Source organism: Vidua macroura, chromosome 15, assembly GCF_024509145.1.
Source record: "Vidua macroura isolate BioBank_ID:100142 chromosome 15, ASM2450914v1, whole genome shotgun sequence".
NCBI classification, from domain to species: domain Eukaryota; kingdom Metazoa; phylum Chordata; class Aves; order Passeriformes; family Viduidae; genus Vidua; species Vidua macroura.
This window is the reverse complement of record NC_071585.1, coordinates 3,551,538-3,558,871: the sequence shown is the minus strand read 5'-3', so window position 1 is coordinate 3,558,871 and position 7,334 is coordinate 3,551,538.

Here is a 7,334-nt window from a genome sequence, read left to right as displayed (position 1 = left end):
AGTATCTGTGTAAATAGCTTTGTTTACAGTCAACCAAGTGTTTTCATCCCAAGGACCCAATCAGATTCCTGTCCTGATGATGTGACTGCCAAACAGCACCAGCACCAGCTGCACCAGCATTGGGCAGAGCAGCAGGTGCCCTGCTTGGGTCTGTGCCCTGCTTGGGTCTGTGCCCACCCCACAGGGCTGTGGGATCCATGCCCCACCCAAGGGCCCAGCCTGCTGGAGAAAGATCAGCCTCATGGGACACATCACCTGTCCCAGACAGAGCAAGACCAAGCACAGGGCCACTGTGAAACTCAGAGCCACCTCCAGAACAGCTTTGAAGGGGGCAGTTCCTGTCTCCTGGATTTGCACAGCAGCTCTCACCCTCCCTAGGGAGCATGGACTTGCTCCCAGGGCAAACCCCTGCTCAGCCTCAGCACCAAGGCAGCTCTGCAAAGCACGGGGGATGAAACACTTCAAAACAAGCCTGGAGCAGGGCCATGCCTGGCCATGAGCCAGAGAGGGGCCAAGAGCACTGTGAGCAGAAAAGGTGTTTATAAACACCTCTCCAAGCCTCCTGCACAGCAAGACAAGCTGTGGAAATGCCTTTGGCTCCTTCCTGCTCTTCTCTGGCTGCGCTGCACAAGAGCTTCCAGGGCATGTTTTTGTCCATTTATCTTAGAATTGGGAGGGAGGGGAGTTGGAAGAGTTTAAATTAAGTTCCAGTGCCTCTGCTCTCCTCCAGGTAGGTATTACTCTATTCCTGGGTTTATGCAGTATCCTTGAAATTACTGCTTTAGGTATCAGCTGTGCCTGCAGGGCTGCATTCACTCACACACACACATTTGCCCCCAGGAGCCAAAAGGCAGCTCCTGAGCTTCTGCAATGAGCTTAACACTGCTAGAACAAGTCTTGAATACACCCATTAGCCTTGTGGCTGCTGCTTACCACCACAGGAAAAGGGGATTCAGAACCAAGGGGCACTAAAATCACTGGGTGGGTGCAGGGTGCAGGGGGACAATTATCTGGAAGCAGCAAGAGGTTCCACCATAGGAACATCAGCTACTTGCAATCCAGCAGTGGATCTGAGCCCTTGTCTGTACTGCACAGCTCGAGTTTGCTCTTCCTTGTGTGAGTTTTGGGAGAGTTTTCCTTTCAGAGTTCAAACCCCACAGAGGATGAGGAGCTGGAATTCCGTGTGTTGGTTATGGCTGGGGTAGAGTTAATTTTCTTCCCAGTAGCTGCTATGGGGCTGTGCTTTGAATTTGTGCTGAAAACATGGCTGATAACATAGAGATGTTTTTGTTATTGCTGAGCATGGCTTACACAGAGCCAAGGCCTTTTCTGCTTCTCATATCAGCCCACCAGTGAGCAGCTGGGGATGCACAAGGAGCTGGGAAGGGACACAGTCAGGACAGCTGACCCCCACAGACCCAAGAGACATCCCAGACCATACAGCTCTGCTGTCCTGGGGGTGCCTGAACACCTGCCTGCGATGGCAGGTGGGGAACAGATTCTTTGCTTTGCTTTGCTGGTGCATGTAGTTTTGCTTTCCCTAACTGTCTTTATCTCAGCTGCCAGTTTTTCTCACTTTCCTCCTTCTCATTCCCTCTCCCACCCCATCAGAGGGGAGTGAGTGAGTGGATTATGGTGCTGAGCTGCCATTTGGGGTCAAACTACAGCTCTGTGTCATGCTGGCAGCAGCCAGCTCGCCTGAGAGCGGAGGATTCGATGCATCCTGTCCCAGTGGCAACAGTCAGGTCAGCATCTTCAGAGAAAAACTTCTGGGGAAAAGAAAAAGTCAAAGCATCCTTTTCTTGTGTGCAACACTGGTAAACTGTGATTTGTTCTGTATCTTCCTTCTCATCCTCACAGATGTTTGGGGTTTCTTTGGCCCCACATGGAAGTAGTCAGCCCATTTCACCCCAGCTCTATGAGCAACCTTGCTCCCTGGGAACAGACTGCAAAAGATCTATTCCAACATCCTCACATACTTTTTAAGGAAAGGGGTTTTAAAGTAATCTGAGAAAGAATCACAGCCTGCAAAAAACTGCATTGGGGAGGGGCTGGAGAATTAACCTCAAAACCAGAAGTTACAAATGGCCAGAAAGCTCCCCTGGCTGGAGGAGGAGGTGTGGAGATCCGAGTCGCACTCATACCTGGGAGACTCTGGAACCAAGACTTCTCTCTGCCTTCTCCCACCCTTTTCTCCTCTGGGACCCTGCACCAGTTGGACTGCTCATGGACACATTAGGGACTCCACCTGGTGTGATCCAAGAGCTTTAGAGGCTGCAAATTAGTGGCAGGATAAAGCAGGCATTGAGGCATGGGAGGGGGATGCACCTCTATCAGGCAAAGCTGGGAACTCCAGAACGCTGCAGACAATGCCAGCCAGTGCTTTCCAAAGCACACTTCCAAAAACGTGCCTTGAGGGCATGGATTCACAGCCCACAACCCCCAGCATGTCCATAAGCCCAGAAGGAAAAGCAAGACCAGAGAGGGTGTCAGCTGCATGGCTGTGCACGTCCAGAACCAGCAGTCATGGCTGGAGGAACAACAGGACCATCTGGGCACAGCTCTGGAGACAGCAGCAAGGCAGCAGGAAAACAAGAGGAATCAAACAGCAAAAACACAGGAGGTGCTGACATCTTAATAAAAGGATGAACCAGCTGGTCACAGGAGCCAGAGCAGCTGCGCCTGTGAGCCAGCTATGCCCACCTTCCTGGACGTCCCTGTGGACACAGCACCTTCCCAGCCAATGCCACGGGCATGGGAAGAGGGAAGGGAAGGAGGAGGCCCACGCAGGCATCACACCAGTTCAACTGGAGGCAAAGAAGCCACCTGGATACTGGGAAACAGGCAGTCACATACACGGGTGACACAGCCTTTGCTAACTGCTGCACATAATGCTGGGCTCTAGTCCTTACTCCTCCTTAGGAGACAAGGAGCAGAGAGCCATGGGTTTATAAATTATTCTCACTGAAAACAGCAAGATTGGAATTTGGTGGCCATTTGTTGCTAGCTTTCAACAGAAGAGCAGCCAGCACTTCCTGGATTATGTGGGGAGCTGGAGAACCATGCTTCCCTCTTAATGTCTCTGAGAACCAAGAACTGGGGAGGCTCCTCGCCCTCTGCAGGTGACGACACCTCCATGGTCAGAAAGAACAAATGAGGGGGAAGCCAGCTGAGAAAAGGGCAGTGGGGGACTTGCAGGCCAGTCAAAGGAGAAGAGAAAGCACACTGGAGTTGGGACAAGCCATCATGAAAACAATCCCAAACTTAATTCACTTGGATAGGACATCACACAGTGCTTAGAAGAATTAGCCCTTTATCTTTGCAGACACAAAAAGCAAGAACTTGTTCTGCCATTGTGCAGTCACTGATTCCTTATTTCTTTCTTTCTTTTTTGTTTGTTTTTTGTTTCTGAAGAGTGAGCAGAAGAGGCGTCGCTACAGCTCGCCATGGAAACTGCCACTCTGGACAAGGAATGGCTGGTACGTCCTCGGGATGTCACCCTCTAGCAGGTGGCCAAAAAGACACCAACCCTGTAGCCAGGGCCAGTCTGGATCCAGCTGTGCCCCACTCTGGAACAGCTGGAAGCCATGCTCCCTGGCAGGGTTACCCCTCAGGCAGTGACCCTCCAGTACCCCCATGGAGGAATCCTTGCCTCAGTGCTCCCCCAGAACAGATCATCAAAGGAAGTGGAGCTGCTTTCTTGGAGAGAAGCGGTTCCAACTGGAGGGCTGCAGTTGTCTGTGGCCAAGCTTTCCCATTGTTATTTTACAGTCGCTTGATGTTCTGAAAGATATTTAGAAAAATGACTTTAACTGTCCTGTGCCAAACTTGGTGAGGGTGAAAAAAAAAAATGAAATTTGGCAGGGATGTTATTCATTCAGCATGTAGCTTGGATGATGTCCAGTGACTAACACAGGAGTTTTAACTGATCTGGGAGACTAAAAACCATTCACAAATAATTTGATTTAGGGTCACTGTGATTTCTTTTTATAAATAATTTTCATTGAGGAGTATTTTTTTAATTAGGATCGACAGATCCTAATAGCAACGCTATTGTGTGTGCCGCTCATCGTTCCCATCTTCCTAAATGACTTTCATATGTTGTGTGCTGGTTTCTTGTTTGCTGCACACGATGGGGCTTGTTCACAGGGTAACCAACGCCTCACGGCAGTGGACGAGCCACGCTGAACTCCTCTCTCCAAAGGCACGCTCCAAGGAGGACCCAGATGGAGATCAAAGGGAGCTTTCACCATCCTGTTACACCTTCCTGTTCAGGGGCTGGTCTGAGCCTCCACCCAGCCTCAGACATCCCCCCGTGGCTGTAAAAGCCTTCTGAGTGCTCTGCATCTGAGAGATGGCAACAGCAACCTGGTTTTGGTTGCTTCAGTGCTCCAACTCCCATCAGAGCACAGGAAGTTCTCTGAAATTGCCTTTTACCCTTTTCCATGGTGGGGGTGCTGGACAAGAACGGGACCAAGGGAAATATCTGACACAACCTGGAAAAAAGTCTAAACTCAGTCACCTCCTAACCCAGCAGATCACCCGACTCAGCCTGAGTAGGTCTGGGAAGACTGCAGGAGAATTCAGACAGCAGATGAGAGAAGAATGACTCGGCGACTCAAATGAATCTTGCTTGGCAATATCCTCCGTGTGTGACAGCCTTTTCTTTGACTTGCACAATAACAATTGCAGCCCAGCCACTTCAGCTACTAATCTTATCTCTTGTTTGAATGGCTCTTAGCTTGCCTCCCGTTGATTATAAATGTTTGAACAAGTTCTTGGAAGTCAGCGGAGTTGTTGTTTCGTAGCTGAATTACAGGCTGGGGCTCCAAACTTTGAGATGCTCACAGTAATGATCAGATACGTTCTTAAAAGCCCACTGAATTGGATTTCAAAACAAAAGGCCCATTGATCTTAAGCCTGAAATCCCAGCCACAACTCTTAAACCTTTTCCCTTGTCTTTCCAAGGAACTGAAACTGGTGTGAAAAATGACTACAACAGTCAAAGAAAGGAGGATTATCTTATGAGAGGAAGCTACCAAAATTTGGTCTCATTTAGGCTATCAGAACAGGGCTGAAGGGGGTATAATTGCTACTGAGAGACACATGGAAGGAGAGAAACTGTTAGAAAATCTTGTGAAATCTCTAAACTGAGAGCTGTGGAGCTGGAGATGAAAAGATTTCTGATTTTCAGAGCAAAGAGGTCTGGGATGGGTTTCAGCAGAAGCCACAGAGGCAGTGCAGTGTGCAGCCTGATAACCATATGGGAGCCACTGATAGGACTGCAGCAGCCAGGACGGGCAGCATGTGACCAGGAGTTCCCTGCAAGATCCCAGTCCAGGCTTTGGCCTGGACAAGACCAAAACTGGACAAAGTATGGAGAGACTCCCCTGGCTCCTGCACTTATCTATCACCCTGGTCCATCCTATTTTGCACCTTGCCTCATTCAGCAGCCATCCCAAGCTTGCCTTGGCCACATGATCTTGTTTTAGCATCGGGCAGACCAATTTAAGTTCTTGTCCCCAGGATGGGCTGCTGTGGTAAAGCTCCCATTTGAAAATATTATCTTTTGGGAAGAAAAACACTTTTTTCCCTTTGTTTCGTTTACTTCAATAAGCAAATGCCCTATTCAAGCCAAATTCAGGCACAAAATCAGAGCATTAGCTAGTGGCTGTGACTTCCAACACTGAATGGGGCTGGGCAAGCAGGATCCCACAAAACATCATCCCACCAAAGCACCGACACTGGCAGGTTGTTCCCAGCATTGTTGTGTCCACTTGGAGTGCATCCACTCCTGAAAAGGTACCTGGCCTGTGCTGGGGAGGAAAAAAAACCTCTGCTTCTGGCCAGCATCCTCAGCACCAGCAATTTTCACTGCACCCCAGTCAGAGGCAGACGGGCCACGCGCCTCCAGGGCACAAACACAACTCCTCATGCACTTCCCAGTTCTACCACATGGATAAAGCGTGGTTCATCCATAAGGACACCTGCTGGTGATAGCAACAGGCCGCAGGTTAGGTTGTTTAATGTCATTTGACTTGAGCATAAAAAGAGAAATCAAGAGAGAGGGGTTGCCAAAGCACCAGCCTGCCATGGGGGCAGCGTGGCGATGCCAACCCGGACACGCAGCTCCCACACCAGGAAACACCCAGGACAGTTCAGATAGGCTGAAAATCAAACCCAGCATCCACGGAGAGCACTGCACATCCCCAGCACTCAGGGCTTTCTGACAGCTGGCAGGCTGCAGCTCAGCCAGTGCTGAAATATTGTTTCTGTGGTAAAATGAAATGGTTTCTCTGTGTATTTTTTTTATTACCCATGGAGTTGCCATCACCACGGCTTTAACCACAGCCATGGGGCAGGCTGGCGGCTCCTCCTGGGATATCTGAGCATCCTCTAACGCAACAAGATGTCTCAGCAGTTCCCTCCCTGTCTCCTCGAGAAAGCCATTTGTGTGCCAAGCACATTCCACAGGCCACCCCAAAATTCACCTCATAGCACCACTCTTTGTGCAACACTTGCAGGGTTTTTGGGATGCTAGAGGTACATCCATGCCTTCCACAGAAGTCAGCAGTCCTGGAAGCAGCAGGCAGGGAAGCGACTTCTACCCAGAGCAATCCTACCAGTTTGCTTCCTGACCTGCAGCATCAGGAGAAAACGTCCTTACTTGGGCTGGAGCTGGCTTAAAATTGAGGGTTTGGAAACATGGACTAGAAGCTAAAGCATCTCCTCCAAAACCCACCCCCAAACCTCCAAGACCCACCCCCAAACCTCCAAAATCCACCTCCAAGCCTCCAAAATCCACCTCCAAGCCCCACCTCCAAACCCCCGCTGCGGGGGGACGCCCGATCCCCCCGGTCCCCACTGCTGCTGCGCTCCCGAGCCTCCAGGCCCGGCGCCACGCCACGGGCCCATTCATTAACTTCATCATCAACCCCGAATAAACACACATCCCACCCGGGCATCCCGGGCATCCCACCCGGGAGGAGGGCCCGCTGCTGAGCGTTCTCCCGTACGGTTCGCTGCGGGGAGCACGAACCCGGCGGCTCTCCCGGGCCCCGCCAGCTGCCCCCGGGGTGCGGAAGCGCGGGTGCGGCGGGGCCGGCGGCGGGGCCGGGCGGCCGCCGGTGCCGCCGGTGCCGCCGGAGCGGGGCTCGGACGCGGCGCCGGTGCGCGGGGGGAGCGCGCAGCTGCAGTACCCGCGGCGGCCGCTCGGCGGCGCGGCACTGCCGCCGTGCTCGCCGGGGCGGCCGGCGGCGGGGGCCGCTCTCTGCCGCCTTCCCGCGCCCTCTCCTCGCTCCGGCAGATCTCGCGAGAGCGCGGCCGGCTGGTGG